Genomic DNA, 20522 nt, shown 5'->3' with positions numbered 1-20522 from the left:
TAAAAAACGTGTTAACTTAAGGAATATAAAGGCAATTCATATTGGAAAATAAAGGTACTATGTAATCAATTAGAAATGATAATGAGAAATAAAAAGCGTGCTCTAAACTCTGTAGAGTTAATAGACAATTTATAATTGATATATGCCAACACCTTTATTTCATTGAGTGTAACTTAATAACACATGGTATTAGAATGGGGGAGGGGTTAGGATTAGCTATAATACTTGAGATTCAGAACAATATTCACTTCATTTCATACACAAATTCTACTGTGTACTAGTTCAGGTCAAAATATTATCATTCATATCACATTTATCTCAGAAAGTTTATTAGGCAGTCTTGTGTTCCTTTAAGTGGGAAAAACACTTTCACTAAGAAAAGCACTGTATTCCTTTCATCTTACCACACCTGCATCAAGTACATGTCACCTTCTAAAAGGGTTTATTTTTCACTGTGCTTACTGGGCTTTAAGTAGCCATTTAAACCATATGAAGCTATAAAGAACTTTTATTTCAAATTATGTTCATGTATTTATTAATTGGTCTATCTGTAATTATTTCTGACCACTCTTCCATGTAAACAGAAAAAAAAGACAAATATTCAAAATATAAAACTTCTGAAAAATAATGTTTTGATCATGTGTAAATCACTTCATAAGAGTAATTCTGTCTCATATAAAATACATTTTAAGAGAAAATAGTTTGATTTATCATACATGATACAATTCACAAGGGGAAAAAGAAAAAAAAATTAGCAGTACATAATGAAGATATAATTTAAGTAATGCACTTTACATTCCAGACTCAAGAGATAACTCAAATAGCCAATTAACATTATAAAGCATAAAATTGAAATTAAAAATAATATTAATCCATTTGAAAATGCACCAAGTTATTATAAAAGGCTTGCCTTTAACTAAAATATTTATATATAATTTCAACTACAGTATTACAGAACTTGCTTTGTGACTTTGCACTTAATTGGTCTTCGGGGGATAGTGTGGACAGAAAAATGATCAGTGAAGATGTACATTTTCCAGAAATGAAAGTGATTAGTGCCCTCATGTAAAGATACTGAAAATTATACTAATTGGAATTATTTAAAAATCTACTGAAATACTTTCCCAGTAGAAAACTTAAATATGAATTATACAAAATGTAAATGTAACATTACATTTTCTCCCTTCTTTTCTCCAGGATACTGCCAAAATTTATTTTTGGTTTGAAAATATTTGTCCATGAGTTCATAGTTTAGGCTTTCCAAGACTCCCTATGACTGCTCCATGTTTACTATATTGCAAGCTATGTAGAAAGACATCAAATTTATTGTTTTAAATTTTCTTTTGGCATTATGATGTTATAGCTTCCAGGTAGGAAAATTAATGTCCAAGAAAGAAGTTAAGTATGTCCAGAATAAACTTAATCAGGAAATAAACAAACAAATAAATAAATAAATAGATAAATGAGGAAGAAGGAGGGAGGGAAGGAAAGAAAGGAGAGAAAAGCAAGGAAATAAAAGAAAAAGATAAAGAAAAAAATGAAATCGTCATGTAAGATGACATTCTGCATGCATCTTTGATGAATGAGGTAGGGAGAGCTCACTCTGGCTTCCTGGCAGGAGTAAGCAGCTGTAGACGCAGCCACATGTTTAAGGCTGACATGCAATGTGCATTAAGGAATAACTGGGAGCACAAGATGAAATAGAGTTCTATTACAATGCATGAAGAAATGATGAACTCTTAATTAAAAAAAAATACATTTTATTGGTTTTTTAGAGAGGAAGGGAGAGGAATAGAGAGATAGAAACGTCAATGAGAGAGGAACATCTACCAGACGCCTCCTGCACACCGTCCACTGGGGATGTGCCCGCAATCATGTACATGCCCTTGACCGGAATTGAACCTGAGACCTCTCAGTCTGCAGGCCAACACTCTATTCACTGAGCCAAACCGTTTTTGGCTGAACTGTTAATTTAACAGAGTTTTGCATGAGTGTAATCTTTTCTTGTAAGACTTTTTTTTTTTTTTTTTTTTTTTTTTTTAAGGAATAATGGCTGGGAGGCATTGCAGAGGAGCAAAGCTAACCCTTCCAGATGCAATGTCTCTGTATTCCCACTCGCTCTTATTACAGACATATGGGATGAGGTGATGCATTTGGCTTTAACAGGAAAAATATGAGCGGTTTCACAAGTTAACAAATTCATCAAGGAGGCAAAAACACTGTGAAACCACCCACAGGAGCCAAGTATATTAAATTGTATGTGGTCACCATACATGCTTTTCTTGTAATCAAGTAACGAGGACAATCATCATCCTGAAATTAAATGCTGTGCATTTAATTAGCTGATATCAGAATATTCACTCAGATTCTCTGGAGACAGAATTTTGAATGTGGCTCCTGCAGTTTATGGAGCTGCTCTTCGCATGCAAAAAATGATTTTGTTGACATGTACAATAAGCAGTGAGATCCCTTTTAATAAAACCAAAATCCCACAATGCTTACTCAGTGACATAATTTTGTTCCAGATAGGGAGCTTTGGAGCAGACAAAATAGAGCTGAGGACAGATTCCAGGAAGGAAACGTTTACAGTGTTATATGATTAATTTGCATGTAAGAAAAGAAGAGCAGAAACTGAAAAGCTTTTTTTTAAGACACTGAGTTTGTCTTCACTAAAGACTATGTATTTTCTCTTTTTTAATAATAAAAATGTGAAGTCTTTTTACGTTTTGTTTTTTGTCTGTTTCTGAAAGTAAAATGCAGGTAGCAGATAATGAATCTGATTTATCTACACTAATAAAAGAGTAAGATGTAAATTGATCATATCTTCATGACGCCCACCAGCCAATCAGGAATGAATATGCAAATTAACCCAGCAAAGATGGTGGGTTGATTTGCATACACAGGTGCCAAGCAGTTGGGGGCAGGGCAGGATGTTTGTGTCATTGCCAATGTGAAGAGGTAGGCATTCCACACTCCCCAGCCACTCCAGGCCTCTGGGTAGTGTGGGAAGGTGGAAAGATGGCTCTGGGGCCTGAGCAAAAAGGCAGCTCCTGCCAGAGTGAAAGAAAGCTTCCCAGCAGCCAGAGTAAGGAAGGCCTATTCTTGCATGAATCTTGGTGCATCAGGCCTCTAGTATTAAATAAACATGAAATAATATCTCTTATTGTGATTTTGGAAATGATAATAAAAATGATTCTTATAATTGAGAGACAGCTTCTCTCATTTGCATATAAGGAAGAATTTGTCTTGTTCATATGAATGTTACACATCTTGTTCCCTTAAGTATGAGCTGAAGGTGAGCAAGAACTACAGAAGGGCAAGAAATACACAGTCCTCGGGGGTGGGGAGAACCATAATATTATAATACCCAGATATATAATCAGAAACATACACAGAAAGGTTAAAAATTGACCTAAGGATAAGCGAAATCCTGGAATTACCTAGTTTAAGTTTGATTTGAACTTTTAGAGAAAATGAGGGAGAAAGAGAATCTAAAAGAGTCTCATATTCAGAATCCATATAGGAGATATTGATTGAGCATTGCTAAAGAACTTATAACTCAACAACAACAACAACAACAAAAATCACCCCATTAAAATATGGCCAAAAGACATGAGTAGGCATTTTTTCAAATAATCCTATATAAAAAAGAGATAGTTAGACTGAACAACCAAATGACCATCTAGATGACATTCTGGAAAATCATCCGGAGGACCTTCTGGACAAAGCCAAGGCTGTGAGGGCGGGCTGGCCAGGGCTGCGAGAGCCAGCCGAGGCAACCAGGGTTTCAAGGGCTGAGCCCCTTGCACAAATTTCATGCACCTGGCCTCTAGTATATGTATAAATGGCCAACCATCAAATGAACAAGCTGTTAACATCACTAGTCCTTAGGGAAATTTAAATGAAAACTACAATGAGTCATAAGGTTACACTCACTAAGTGGCTACACTTTTTTTTTTTTTTTTAAGTATTGGCAAAAATAGAAAGACCTGGATTCCTTGCACATTGTTAGTTGAGATGTAAAATGTTCCAGCTGCTGTGGAAAACAATTCAGTAGTTTGTCCAAAAGTTAGATATATCATTTCAATATGACCCTGCAACTCCACTCCTAAATACCCAACAGAAGTGAAAACAGACACTCAAATCATTGTAACATGGATGTACATAGCAGCGCTACTCACATTAACCAAAAGGTGGAAGGGACATCCCAAACAGCCATCAACAAATGAATGGATAAATGGGTCATGTGATATGCATACAATGGAAAACTATTTAGCCATGACGAGGAGTGGAATACTGACCCATGCTACAACATGGATGAATCTGGAAAACATGTAAGTGAAAGAAGCCAGGCATAAAAGGCAACCTACTGCATGATCTCACTTTTATGAAACACAGAATTGGTAAATCCATGGAGACAAAATGCAGGTTGGAGGCTGCCAGGGGCTGGAGAGAGAAGGGAATGCTGGGAAATGGCTGGACCACTGTCTGGAAGGCAAGGCAATGATTCTTGGGGGACAACATGCCTATTTGAAAACTGATATTCCAGAAGTCTAATATGCAAATATGACACTATGAAATGATTCCAAGACACATGGCTCGCTTGAGTCACATGAAGTTCCACACCTTCTCTGTTTTCTTCACCAGACACTGCAGTGGTTGTAATTAATACCAAGCATCATGCATCAGCTCAGCCTGTGAAAATGATCAGCTTCGCCAAAACCGGTTTGGCTCAGTGAATAGAGTGTCGACCTGCAGACTGAAAGGTCCCAGGTTCGATTCCAGTTAAGGGCATGTACCTTGGTTGCGGGCACCTCCCCAGTGGGAGGTGTGCAGGAGGCAGCTGATCAATGTTCCTCTCTCATCAATGTTTCTAGCTCTCTATCCCTCTCCTTTCCTCTATGTAAAAAACAAATAAAATATATATTAAAAAAGAAAGAAAATGATCAGCTTCCAAGACTGAGATGATATGTGTGCAGATGCTTTAGCTACTCCCTGCTAATTCAGGGATGATCGCCCTATATTCCCTGTCCCTGAATTTACACAAGGGTGCTCTTTTCTCTGGGATGGAAAAATCTTAATTGTTCTGATGAATGTCCTTCATGGGGTGCTTTAAGAATGTACTCTCCTGAGAGCCACCTTCCTCTTCTCTGCAATAGCTTCTGGGATCCGGAGGGAGAGAGATGTGGCAGGTGTGCCGAGGGCCAATTAAAAACCAAATCCGCTCTAACTGATGGGTAATCTTCAGGAAAATCACGAGTGACAAGCCCAGCTGCCTGGGGAAATTGACATTGACCGGATCCGCATATCCCTGGCAGCGCTGTGTTCACCTGTGCCATGCAGCTGTGAGGAAAAATAAATGGCTAGCGCTCCCATTTTGTGCTTTTAGGGGATTGTTTGGTTGCAGCAGCCTTAGTATTTTTCCCCCCACCTGACTTTGTCATAGGTCAAAGGGTACCCATTTTCAAACAGCCTTTCAATGTTTTTCCTCATGTCCCAGAGACCTGGATTTGCAAATAGATCTGTGTTACATTGGCTTTAATCACATCCTGAATTACTAAACAGCTTGAAAATATTTACTGAATGCACAGTTACCTAGAAGGTGGACAATTCAAGGGAGGAAAATATGAGAGTCTTGGCCCTGTTTTCCTTCTGTTGTTCAATCCCAGTTCAAGTTATTTTTTCATTTAAAGATCAGGCTTTCATTCACAAAATCTTAGCACCTAGGACGTAGCCTGACATGTAACAGGTACAATATAACATTCCATTACTGTCCACTGGAGGGATGTTGGCTCATTTATGTTAATAGATGTCCAAATCCAATGCCTTCAACGTTTTAATTGTTGTCACTGCATTAAATACATTCTGTGCTTCTGTATTTTGTTGGAATGGTGTTTGTGGTTTACTTAAGCTGCATAAAATTACATAAAACCACAAGTAAACCTTTATATAAGTAGCTTCTACTCTCTACTACTCTCTGATGTGTCTCGATTCCATAAATATAGTAAAAATTCATCTTGTAGCACAGCTGGCATGGCTCTGTGATTGAGTGTTGACCTATGGAACCAGGAGGTCATGATTCAATTCCCAGTCAAGTCAGGGCATATGCCCAGGTTGTGGGCTCAATCCCCACTATGGGATGTTCAGGAGGCAGCCAATCAAAAATTCTCTATCATCATTGGTGTTTTTATCTCTCTCTCCCTCTCCCTTCCTCTCTAAAATCAATAAAAATATATTTTAAAATTCATTTTCTTAACTATCTGTTTCTTTACTTGCTTTATATGGTAGCCCCCATTTAAAAATAATTTACATAATAATAGAAGGTGTCTATTTTATACACTGGCTTAAACATAAGATCTCACACACAATATCTGGCACAGCAGGACATTTAATAATACTTTTAAATAATAAACATTTGTATTTTTATTTTTTCTTTAGTCTACCCACAAATACAAGCACAAACTTTCTGAAATTACTTTATTTTTACTTCTTTTTCTTTTAGATTTGAATATTTTCAAAAATACACCAATGTATTTTATTTGTGTTCAATCTTATTTGAAGTCATCAATTCCATTCAATGTATTCAGGAGACATCATAATGTCAAGATGCAACTAAATTTCATGAGGAAGACTCAGTATATCCAAAGCCCCCAATTGATTTGAAACAAACAATTCAGAAAACTGACTGACCATCAATGACTATTCTATGAATGTTCATCAAGCAAATTCAAAATGTTGTGGGTATGGGATGTGACTATTGTCACTGAAAATAATAGCTCAGAGAATGGCATTTCAATTAATAGTTAACTTTCATTGAGTATTTACTATATTCTTTAGTATTATTCCCAAAAGGTATATCAATGTCACATGCACAAACTTTGTCATAACTTGAATCAAAAGTTAGGTGTGTGTTGTCCCAATGCCCACTTTCTTAACCACTACACTTTAATTCACTTCTTAATAGATGTATGTTTTGTTGTTGTTTTTGTTTTGTTTTTTGCCTTTTTCTTCTGCTCTACTTTCACCTCCATTTCCCTTAGTCTGACTCCCCACCCTATTTTCTCTAAGACAATATATTATGTGATTTGAAAACCCACTTTTATTTTATTTATTTTAGTTTACCATGGGTTTTAGGATTAGCTGAAAATTTTTTAAGGTTGACCCTAAATCAAATGTTGAGACTCACTCCCTCTAGAATCACATGTGTCAAACACAAGGCCCGCGGGCCAAATCCGTCCCGCCAGGCCTTGCAATGTGGCCCGCACCGCGCTGTCATCACTGCACTCCGCTGCGTTTCCATCACAATGACAGTTTATGACTGTTCAGTAAACCATTCGGCCCGCGATTTAGGCTGAATTTTAGATTTTGGCCCCTTCTCTGATTGAGTTCGACACCCCTACTCTAGATAGTCCTTTGTCATATTTCTTCATAACTCAAAAGCTTTGCTGAAAAAAAAAAAATATATATATATATGAAACAGCTGCATCCATAGATACAATAAGATGCTAGTTCATTTACACCACTAAGGAAAGAAAAAATAATCACTATAAAACACCCTCAATAGCCAAAACCGGTGTTGCTCAGTGGATAGAGAGTCATCCTGCAGACTGAAGAGTCCCAGGTTCAATTCTGGTCAAGGGCATGTACCTTGATTTCAGGCACATCCCCAGTAGGAGGCATGCAGGAAGCAGCTGATCGATGTTTCTCTATCCCTCTATCTTCCTCTCTGTAAATAAATAAATAAATAAATAAATAAATAAATAAATAAAATAAAATATATATATTTTTAAAAGAAATACCCTCAAGAAGTTGGTGTAAGGCTTTAACTTTAGTGTCTTCTTGACATGGCATTCCTCCAAAAATCACTAGTTTGTGGGCTTCAAAACAAGGCCAGCAAAAACACACAGCATCCTCCCTGGCTTCTCTCCCCGCACAGGGCTGAGCTCCTAATTCCATTTCTAGGAGGTGAAAATCAATGGTGTTTCTTTCTTTTAAATCAAAGCAATCTGCAGCCTGGAACACTCCCATTATGCTTCCTGAAAATCCCCAGCCCCCTGTGGCCCCCAGGACTATAGACTCCCCTGGCTTAAGGAGAGAGTGCGATTAATTGAGAATGATCAGAAAGTACTGGCAATTTGCTCCAGGAAGTCAGAGAAGTTGCAACCAGCTAAAAAGGCTATTCTCCTTGGTATTGATCCTTCTGTGAGGCACAATCACAGGTCGCCAGCAGGTTTTCCCTTCTCTTGTTTAAAATCAGATGTAATTTACTGTTGACAAACACACTGTGAGGTGTGTTCGATTTGAGGTCACTTCTCTCCAGTCTATGCTTTGATCTGATATTGAACATCCTAAAAATGTGCTTCTTTTTAGCTAAGTTGATGCCAGCTACATAACTTTACCTGGATCTTTCTCTAACATCTATCTGTGGACAAGCAAATACAACCGCAGCCCAGTCCGCAACCCCAAATCTAATAGAACGTGTTATGTCACTTAAAATGGTATCTAATATTTTGGAATGCCTTCTACACTCATTATCCAAATTGTAGATAGAATCACATGTTCAAGAGGAAAAAAAAATCACTCAAAATGTTTTACCTCTGACAGTCAAAATGCTATAATATTTCACATAACCTATCATTACTGTGTCTCTTAACTCTGCTTTCATTTGCCAAATATGAAAACAAAACCTATGCATCATCTTTCTGTCTCTGAGCAAAATGCCCTCTTTGGAGCCTCAGTTTCCCAGATGATGTGCAGTGATTTGGAATCACCTGATCATGTCTTACAAGCCCTAATTTCTGCTTCCCTCTTCTGTCTCCTGGACAATCCCCCTCCATTCCAGACACCCCCATTACACACACACACACACACACACACACACACACACACACACACACACTTTGCAGGAATCATTTGGTGGTAGGTTTCAAATCAGAAGTCAAGCTATTCATCAGCCCTTTAGTGTTTCTTTCTGCCCATTCCTCAGCGGGAACCTCCAACTTCTGAGAGGCAACCCCTAAATCTCCCCAGTGCTAAATTATAAGATGGTGCCATTGTTTGGCTGAAGGTCAGGCTCAGGCTTGTCTCCTAGGCAAAGCCATGGGCTCTGCAGTGAATGCTAAGACGTTAAAACAGCTACAGTCCCTTTTTCCATTCTCATTTCTAACATATTTTAGGAATAACCAGGGCAGAAAAAAAACAACAACACCCCAAACAGTGATCCTTTGACTGAAATCAGAAGCAAAGAGGAGGGTGTGGCTGTATGTCACCTGGCAGCGCCCAGCCTCGGCTCCCCTGAAGGTCAGCAGCCAACAGAAGGCCATAGGCAGGCAAGTTCAACACGGTGAGCACCTTGTTAGTGTTGGAGAAGAGCACTGATATGTTGCAGTAAACACCATGTTTGGCTTATTGGTTGCTCCAGGAATGTGAATATTTAAGGGCTTGGCAGAAGAAAATGTGTCCTCCATGGGTCTCGAGAATTATTGATCAGAAAGAAAAGATTGAATGAAGAGAGGAGGAGTGCCAGGAAAGCTAGAGAGAAGCCAATGGTGTCAGATGAGGCCAGGAGGCCAAATGAAAGAAGACACTGCAAGTGCTCATTAGCTTAATTACCTAAGAGCCATATGGAGATCAGGAAAGTGTCAGAGAAGTTTCCAGTGCAAATGAAATGGGGATAAGGAAGTGGAAAAAGCCCGGCCTGCGTGGCTCAGTGGTTGAGCGTCAACCTATGAACCAGAAAGTTCGATTCACAGTCAGGGCACTTGCCTGGTTGCAGGCTCAATCCCCAGTACAGGGTATGCAAGAGGCAGCTGATCCATGAATCTCTCTCATCGATGCTTCTCTCTCCCTCTCCCTTTGTCTCTGAAATCAATAAAAATATATATATTTTAAATGTAGTATGTTGAGTGAAGACAATAAAAAGTCACATGGTAAGTAACTTAGAATAGAGAAATAAAGAAGAATTTATGTCTTTCTGCCTCAACAGAAATCCAGTCTCCGCAGCTCAGCCATTCAATGAAAACACGAAGAGATGGAACAGAAGAGCAGAACGTGAAGACAAGGGATCACAGTTGCATCTGGGACAAGGACAGAACGCTTTGCATGGCAGAGTTTCAATTTAAGCAAATGTGAAAGGAGTCCCTTGAGGCAAAATACTTCTGCGGATAGGATGACACACAAGCATGAAACCGACAAGAATGACAACCTCATTCTGGCCCCAGATTCGCCCTGTCAACACACAAGGCTTTTCATATGGCAGAAACAGAGAATGAGCAAAACAGGTTTCTGCATGCTGCTCTACACGCCTTCATTATTGAGGAAATCTGTGCATGGCTCGGCCATAATGTGATTTTGCCACTGTTTCAATTCTTAATTATTTTCCTGGTGATTTAGAAGAATCCAAGGGTTGCAGGAACTACAGACTCAAACAGGCTCTGAGGACATATGGACTCAACTGAAAACTGACACAGATTCCGGGTCAAGGCAGCAGCTGTGTATTGATTAAAAGCATACATGCGGAAGTCAGATTGCGTAAATTCGGTTCCCAGGGCTGCCATTCATTAGCCACGTGACCACGGGCACTCTGTTTATCCTCTCTGAGCCTCCAACTCCACGCAGCAAGCTCCAATTAATCATCATTTCTATCTCCCAGGATTGGCTTTTCAGGAATGGCGACTGCCATGGGACTGGAGCAGTAGGCAGAGAACTGTAAGCATTTGATAAATATTCCCAATTAGTATTAGCAAACAGGGACTTCATTATGCAGCTTAGAACTCTCACTCTGCAGGCCCCTGCTCTGGGCATTCGGCTTTTGCACAGAAGAGCAAGTCATTTCAGATGGATCTGCAAGCCATACCTCTTTCAGGGGTGAATTTGGTTCATCTGTGTGATAGCTGAGTCACCCCAAAACCCCCATCCCCCTGAAAAGGACTGCACTTTCCTTGGTCATCATAATATAGTACAACTAAAAGAAAATGATTCTTTTTATGAATGAATAAAGAGAACAAAAACTAAAAATAATTGCTGTTTTGATGCAAAATGATTTCACAGGTTCCAGATGCTTTTGTTTGTTACCTAATCCTGCCTCTGTGCTACAAGGGACCAGCAAGTTTTAACCAGAATCTTTCTATTAGCACACACACGCACATGCACAGGCACACACACACACACACACACAGAAAGAAGAGCATTGGCCTTGGACCACAGTGCTCTTAGCCTTGTGGGCTATGTGAAGAATTGCATTTGATTGACAGGTATAATTGAATCAAATCAAAACATTTTTCATCCAGAGAATCTTCATGCATCGAAGTGATGATGGGTCGATTGTGAAACTTCTGACCTTTTATTTCTATAATTTGTTTAGGCAGGCTGAGATATTATGTAAATCAGGTTATTCAAACATTGGGCATGATTATATTAAAAAAAAAGAAAAAAAAAAAAAAAAAAAAAAAAAAAAAAAAAAAAAAAAAAAAAAGAAAAAAAGCCAAGTTTCTTAACTATGTTGCATTGAGCGTTTGCAAAGTGCGCAGAGATTTAGAAGCAGGGCACATCAAAATATTTTTTGGAAAACTTGTGCTCAGAAGAAACTCATGTTCAATCTTGGTTTTAAACATGAGTCTTAAGGTTCGCCATTTTTGCCAAACACAGAATCAAGCATGTTTGTATTAAGGTTGCATGCCTTTGTTTACAGAGTACATTTTCTGTATTATATCTCAGTGCTAAACAACCACTGTGTTTTTCACATTGTAAGGGTTTTATATATATATATAATTTTTTTATTGATTTCAGAGTGGAAGAGAGATAGAAACATTAATGATGAGAGAGAATCACTGATCAGCTACCTCCTGCATGTCCCCTACTGGGGATGGAGCCAACAACCCAGATATATGCCCTAACTGGGAATCGAACCATGACCTCATGGTTCATAGGTTGATGCTCAACCACTGAGCTACACCAACCAGGCCCTATTGAAAATGTGTCAATGGGAAAGATCCTAGCAGATATCAATGGCCTATCTCTATTTAATAGGTTCAATGCAGGTGGAAAGAGAAGTGATCCATTCCCCCCTTGTTCCTCTCATCATAGCATGCAAGTGGGTTTTTGGTGGCTGTTGGTCAGCCATGCTAATTTCTGATCTGAATGGTTCTGCAGATTAAAAATAAAGTTCTTCAATGAGTTTAATGAATTTGGAAGATATCCAACTGGCCAAGTCTCCCCTTTCTAATATGAAGTAGAGTCAAGATGCTTCCTAATTAAAGAAACTATAATGTTACTATATCTTTTGAAATCTTATATGTTCGTGTCTTTTGGGAGGAAGCACTGGGATTCCATTGCGCCTGCTTTGGGAGTTAAAGGGAGGTGTACAAATAAATTAAAATACCTGCAGAACAGATTTTTATTAAATTAACTACTTTATTTCTTGGAGACTCCTGAGGAACCAACATGACAAAACAGCTGTCACATATTTTTCGGTCTTAAATACATTTAAGACAAGAAATTATAATTCTTTAAATAGCACGAGGCAATGAGTGCATGTGTTTTAGAGATGTGATAGCCTGGCTGAGCAGTGAGGATCAGATACAGACACAATGAATACCTCAATATAGACACACAGACCTCCCCGTCCCGGTCCCCACCTCTTCATCCAGCTGGGGATAACCCAACCTCCCCTCACCCCACTTTTGGGCTTTCTGGGACTGAGCCTGACTTTTGTCTGCTGTGCTAAGCATTCTACATATTTTCATTAACATAGTATTATGAAGTGAAATTTTAATTATTAGATATAGTTCATCATTTAGATTATTTCATTTTTTAAAACAATTTTCTTTTAATTTTTAAATATTTTTTATTGTTTTTTTTACAGAGAGGAAGGGAGAGGGATAGAGAGTTAGACACATCGATGTTAGAGAAACATTGATCAATCAACTGCCTCCTGCATACCACCTATTGGGGATGTGCCCACAACCAAAGTACATGCCCCTGACCAGAATCGAACCTGGGACCCTTCAGTCCACAGGCCAATGCTCTATCCACTGAGCCAAACCAGATAGGGCAAATTATTTCCTTTTAATATGTGTCGTAGAATATAGAGAGAAAATGTCACATACATACAAGGTGTTTATAGTTGTATGTGAAACACAAGCATTTATTCTTGCATTATTATTTATTGATTATTGTACTATTTTCCATATGAGCAACTATAAACCTACTTTTGCCCCACCCTGTATCGAACAACAAGCTAGATATAAAGGGAGACATAGTTGAGTAACATTACCTATACATACATATAGAATATGTGTGTACACATATATGTACATGTTATATATACATTAAAATCAGTTATCAAATGTTTATTACTATAAACTAAGATAAAGTTATTTCAAGTGGATCTCTTCCAATAAAGAAAATTTTCCCTTGGATTCTTTGAACACTTTCTTATAAATGGAATATTCCATTTTCCTTTAAACTCTTTTTAATGCTTCCATTCGTAGGACAAATTTTTAATAGGTTTAATAGAACAGGGTATTTGTTTGGGAACTGCAGGTCTAAGAGAAGAACCTACTGTTCTGACTACATTTGTTGATTGTGACTACTGCCTCATGCTGAATACTCGGTCACATGTGTTCTTTAACCTCAATGGGCACTTACTAGGGAAGCAGATGCTGATCTGAACTAGACCTTGGCAATCCTTAGAGAGCATTATTCCAGCACTGGGTCTCGGTCATAATATTGGCTGAGGCCCCTTTAAGAAAACCAACTGTATTTGTGAAGCTGGTTGTATAGTGTCATCTCTTAGTGACTCCTGGGAGCTAGCAGAACAGACATTCCAGTTTCCAATGTTCTGTGATGCTATCAGTAGGCCTTGTTTTTGCTCAATGGCATGATATTGTTGTCATGCATATAATCTTGTTGGGGACGCACTCTTTTAAGGAAGAAGACAAAGTTTCAAAGAGATAAGGTTATTTTTCCAGAGTCACATTGTCTGTCCAGCGTGTCTGAAGGCCTCTATGCCATTGGAAATCCTTGTCCTTCAGAAGGTAAAGCTGCTCGGTGAATTGCTGGCGATGGAACATACTAGAAGGCAGTATGTCATGTCCAAAATGAGTTGAGCATCTGAAGGAACACCTACCAAAAGCTTGTTCTTTTTCTGAGCCTCATCCCCCAAACAGATGCTGCTGCCTCCAGAGAGAAAGTTCTGGGTAAACACGCCATGCATTTAATGGATCCGTTTTTCAAGCTCGCACCAGTCAACAGAGAATTTCCAGCGGGATCCTTGCTTCCCTATTCCCATTTCGGTAATCTTAGGGGCATACTGTGACAGCAAAAGCCACTACTACTAATAAATTAGGTCTTAATTGTAAATGATGCTCTAGGAAGATTTAGATGAAAATGTGTTACTGGAGTCAACATCTTTGCATGCCTGTCAGCAGTTACAGAGACAAAAATCGACATTAAGTTGTAACTCAGCGATAGGCCTGAACATCATCGATACATTATTATTATTATTTTGTTGTCTCTCACGGGGACATCAGACATCTGCTTTCAAAGATAATGGCAGTAACAATTATTTGCATCAGAGCCCCAGCTAACTGAGTAGCTGAAAACATCTGTTAGGATCTTCCCTTCCCCTAACCTGTCCCTGGAGAGGCTTGGAGAGCTGAAATATGTGTTTCACTTCTCTCTGTAATAATCATTTTTGCAAAATACAGATGACTTGATACTTGAGGAAATTGATTCTTAGGCTTCTTTTGTCTTCTTGAAATTAAAATGAGGAGGGGAACATTAAGGAAAACTTTAGAAGGAGATTGATTATCTTGCTAGAACTGGAATGCTACTGTGGTAACTCTATTGTATTGTCTGTTTTTCTTGTATAAGTAGTAAAAAATAGCCCTAACCGGTTTAGCTCAGTGGATAGAGCATCGGCCTGCAAACTGAAGGGTCCCAGGTTCAATTCCAGTCAAGGGCATGTACCTTGGTTGCAGACACATCCCCAGCAGGAGGTGTGCAGGAGGCAGCTGATGGATGTTTCTCTCTCATTGATGTTTCTAACTTTCCATCCCTTTCCTTTCCTCTCTGTAAAAAAATCAATAAAAATATTTTAAATAAAATAGAGGGACTAATGTTTAAGCTACCACATCAGAGATTCACTAGTCTGCTGTCTGTATGATCCATTAAACACACATGTAGGAAAAAAATAACCCACGAGAAACACAGAGTGAAATATAAAGAGACCAGTTGATACTAACAGCTTGGGATAAGTAGGTAGGACCTACTTAGTAGGTATCTATAATGACTGAAACAAGTCTAATCAGAGTAAACTTGAAGAAATATAATGTTTGAGAGACCATAACAAATACTTATTTAATAAGACTTCATGACAATTAATTATGTGGATCAAGAAGTAATTTCCTTCATTCCAACCTGGGAAATGTGGATAATATTAATTAAACTAAAGGTGTTGTATAACAATAGATCTATTTAAAAGAAAGATCACTTTTGCCTTGAACAAGTGAAGTCTGAGGATCAACCAGGCATTGGAGAGGAAATGTTAAACAGGAAGTTGGAAATACAGGACTGGGATTCTATGGAACAAGCCTATTTGGAGCTATTGAATGGACAGGAATCAGCCAAGATGGATATTGGAAAAAATAGGAAAGGATAATCTCTCAAAGTGAGCAGTAGTTCAAATATTTGTTTGAGTGACAAATCAATTTTGGAGTGGCTCCAAACATATTTGCCTCATGTCAAATTATTTTTCGCTGCTAGCAGTGTTTTTGGATGATTTATTACAGTGTTAACTTAATATGATCTCCTTTTTATGGCGTAAAAACTACAGCTTTTATCAAATTGTATTTATAATAATTCCAATATTTTACATGAGTGAATATGTTAGAATTTAGGGATCAATTAGTTCTAAAAACTGTAGTTTGATGTAGATTAATATTTCTTGCAAAAATAATGCTTAAAGTTTGCATACTAATACAACTTACTAATAATGCACTTATTTAATAAAACAAAAATGCATTCCTATTTTTATATTTCCCCAACTATGTCATTATTTCTTGGCTAACTTTTTCCCTCCCCACCTTTTAGTGCTGTGAGATTTAGAGGAAGCTCATTCTCTTGTTATAAATGTTCTTCAAATTCAACCCGCTATGAGTCTAGGTTGGGATAATTGAACTCAGGAGAATATTTTAAATTAGGAAAAAAAAAATAGGGCAGCAAGAAAACGTGGTCTCCTGATCATGCTGTCGATTTCTTTTTATCTCTTTCTCCTTCTCTCTCGTGACTTCATCCCCTGACCCATGGTGCATAACTGGTGCTGTCATATCGTAAGTTTGGGACACAGAGCAAGAGCGACATACAATTAACTGTGGAAAATTGGCATCTGGTCTTTCAAGTGTGTTAACTAGAATTTTGGAAGTTAGAGACCAGTGCCTGTGTAGAAACTGTCATCCATAGGAACTCTGGTTTACAACCCAGAGGACATTGGACAATTCAATAGAGAAGGTAGTTTGTAATAAAAAAAATCATTGCGCTTTAGTAACATGCTTTCGCAGGGGACGTTGCAGTGCTTCAGAAATATATTGCATGCCTTTTATTTATTTGTAATAAGATTTGGGTTTCAGATGACGTTCTTCATCTATCATTTCACTGAACATATGCACATGCCTGGAATCTCGGATTCTCTAAAAGCAACGGTGCTAATAAAATCCAATTGGAAACTGTTATCTGCACAGTATGTGCTGAGTATACTTCTTCCCAAAATTCTACTCAACATCCAAACACTTAGGAGATACGTAGGTGTCTATTTCGCTAATGCATTAAGCACCCAAAAACATAGCTGCAGAGGGAAACAGGAGAAAAAAAACCCTCCCTGTTATCGACTAAGTCAAGCAAAATGTCCTTTCTAACCTTCTCGGTGCACCCTCCCCTGTTTTAATTTGAGTTGCTCTGAGTACCTGAGTCCCACGTTTTATAGTTTTATAATTTGTCATGTCTGGCAGAGATCGAGGATGTGCGCTTGCCACCTCGCAGATGTCCTTGCAAACGAGGACGAGATCTAAATGGTTTACACACATATATTACTTCATTAGAGCCTAATTAGAATCACGTCTGACAGCTGGCAAGACAATGAGGTGCTTCCCAGTAATCTGAGAGAGCTGGTGGAGGATGGAAAATAGTGCTTGTACCACTTAGACAGGTCCGTAGCATTCATTTATCAATCATGGGATTTTTTTTTCCTCCACTGGCTTTCTGTATTTGGTACACATGTTGTTACTGACATACCCATGCTGCATTTAGATTAAATGTCATATTTTATAGGAGTACGAGGATTATTTTTCTATTAGATGTTATCCTTCATCTGACTTAGTCAAACATCTATTGACTTAAATGGTAATAACATCTAAAAAACACCATCATACTAACATCTGGTATTTGAGGCAAAACTGGTATGTTGTCCTAGCCAAGTTGACACACAAATTAATAAGTGCTGATTCACAATAGGCAAATAAACATAAAAATTCCAAAGTAATCTAAAAATACACAATGCAGCCAGGAAAGATTTTCTTATGGCAAAAAAAGAAGGGAAAATGCTGATTTTATTGGAAAAGAGACTGCAATGTATAAGGAATATTAGTAATGATGAATAACGGATTTGGCAGGTACAAAACTTTCAAGTTATTATCAAAAAATTAAGGCAGTGACTTTCTTAGTGTCTACTGTCTTTTCCTCCCATACTTCACTCTAGTGATTGATAACTTTAATCCTGAAATTCCAGATCATCTGGAGAAGGTCATTTGCAGGCAAAATGCTACCTACCCACACCCAGAGAGTCTGAGGCAGTGAATTTAAGATCCTCAACTCGCAAATTTACATTTTTAAAGTGTGATTGTTGTCTGGAACCAGGTTCTGAAACATGGACTTAAACAGCTTTGTTCCTCAGAGCTCTCTGCAATGACGGAAATGTTTCCTAGCTGTTCTGTTCAAAACAGCAGCCACCAGCCCAGGTGGTTACTGAGCACTTGAAATGTGACTAGTGAGGCTGAGGAACTGAGTTCTTAATTTTATTTAATTTTAATTAACTGAGATTTGAATGGCTACTCTATTACCAGAGTAGTGCAGAAAATTAAAGACTTTTTACAGCAATGAAAACCCATGCAAAAGAACACGGGTGAAAATAAGCATCGCTGAAATGAGTGAGAGATCCAAGCATGACTAGCAAAGTAGAGGCTAATCAGTCATCTGATTAAAACGTAATTAAATCTCTTTATTGATGAGGAGATCCCAACAGGAGAACATTTGCAGTAAATAGTCAGGAGCTTTTAAGAGAGAATGCATCTGAAGGAATGAAATAGTCACCATGATGAACAGTCCTACAACCCTCATTCACTGCACAGGAGAAATCCTAACTTATCCAGTTCTTGAGTACATATATCTAGGTCCCTAGCAAAGAAAGCACTGAACACAAAAACTGAAGAAACTAATTACCTGAGTTGCATAAGGTTAGGTACAAGCACCCTTCCAGTTAACAATGTTGAAAGAGTGGTTTTTCCTGTCCCTTTTCCCTATCAGATCCTTAGAAGGTGATGAATGGTAGGACGATGGAAGAATGGTAACTGAGTTTTAGATGATTAGTTGTGGATCACAGAAAACCTAAGTTAAATTAACTTTAGGAGGAAAAGAGGTGGCTCATGTAATTGAAAAATGCAGTGGCCAAAAAGCGTTCCCACCCCATTTTTTCTTGTCTTTGACCATCTCCTGCCTCTGCTTTCCTCAGAGTTGGCTTCACTTAGTGTCACTAGCACCAGATTCAGGCTATTGGTTACCCAAGTTCAAGATCAGACGAAATGAGAGTGTCTCTCTCTACACTTTCTAGCAGAAGTCCTAGGATCACAATGGAATTCACTCTGAAAGGTAGGTATGAATTATTAAAATATAATCCAAGTCAGATTATTAAGCAATGAGCTAGTGTCTCATACTATATTACAAAGCTGATAAGAGGCATAGATCACGGGACAGACGGATGAAGGCCTGGGGGGAAAGCAGGCTAGAAAGGGTTAATGAGGGGAAAAGGGAAACATCCGTAATATTTTCAACAATAAAGATTTTAAAAAATTAAAAAAAAATATATCAAGCATTTTTAATGCTTTCTCTGGTAACACTACCAGTAAGCTGAATAAAACACTAAGAATTTCACACATTCAAAGTAATTATTTTAACATGGAGCCAACACAAAATTTAATTGTAAAACAACACATTTAAGATAACATTCTATTAAGTAATCTTAGCCTTGGGAAAACTGGAAATTATGTGAATGATAGTAATAAAAGATTATACAACATAAAACTATATTTAACAATAATTCTAGTTAGTCTACATATGTCTTAAATATAACCACCTTTTATAGGATTGCATTTTGTATTTTGAGCTTATGGAATTTTACATTGTGTGCAGCATTTATCAATAATTCGAATTTTTTAAAATTCCTAATAGTTTACCATTGACTGATGTTTGTAGAACTCCTAAGAAAATCCTATTCTCTAGGTCTGTGCTATGCAACCCTGATCTTCATCAAATATATTGTCACTCTGCTATTTCTCTGGTATTTTCTTTTTCTTTGAAGACATGATGGGACTAAAGGAAATGTTACGATAGGCAGGCCAAGAAATGGAACTGGGAGACAGCAGGGGGCTGGTGTCTGAGAGTCCCTTAAGAAGATCAGAAAAGTAAGAACACTATTCCTGTCAAAATTGCTTTATCTCCAGGATCCCTTGAAGGGAAATGTTACTGAAATCTTCAGCATACGAAAGGCAAGTTGAAAAGGGAAACATCTTTGTCACCAACATGCTCTACACGAACTCATTGTTGTGTCCATATCTATGATCACAGTGGCTATTTTTGACTTTCTCACAAAAGCAGGATATAATACCCTTTTATATCGAATATTATAATGAATGCGATTCTTTTAAAGTAGTGTGATTAGGGTATAACTGCATTTTCATTCCTTTATTCACAGAAATTGTTCATTACATCCCATGTGTTTATAGACAGTAAGCAGATTGGTTGTGAAATGTGTGTTTACAAGTAAATGTAGATGCTGAATTACTGGATTTGGACTGCTATAAAGGAAGAGCATAGCCTGAATGGTTTAACATGTATTCTCACAGTTCTGGAGCCTGCGAAGTCTAAGGTCAAGGTGCTGGCAGCTTTGATGGCAGGTGAAGTACCTCTAACTGTCTGAAGTTGCCTGCCTCCTTTCCTCTCAATACCTTTGGTGTGGGGAGTGTGACTCAAAATATGAATTACAGAACATTTGGTCCATAGATATAGATACAAATTGTGTATGGATGGGAGGGTGTATGGGACAGAGACAGACACGCCTTTTCCTTCCATGATTTTCGTGGGAGAGATTATTTAGCAAATATAGTTATTTTTCTCTATAACTATAGATCATCTCATGGCTGTTAGAGCGGCCATTATCAGCAAGACAAGCAATAACAGGTGTTGGAGAAGTTGTG

The sequence above is a fragment of the Pipistrellus kuhlii genome, unplaced genomic scaffold, assembly GCF_014108245.1.
Source record: "Pipistrellus kuhlii isolate mPipKuh1 unplaced genomic scaffold, mPipKuh1.p scaffold_m20_p_25, whole genome shotgun sequence".
Classification (NCBI taxonomy): Eukaryota; Metazoa; Chordata; class Mammalia; order Chiroptera; family Vespertilionidae; genus Pipistrellus; species Pipistrellus kuhlii.
This window is presented reverse-complemented; position numbering follows the sequence as displayed.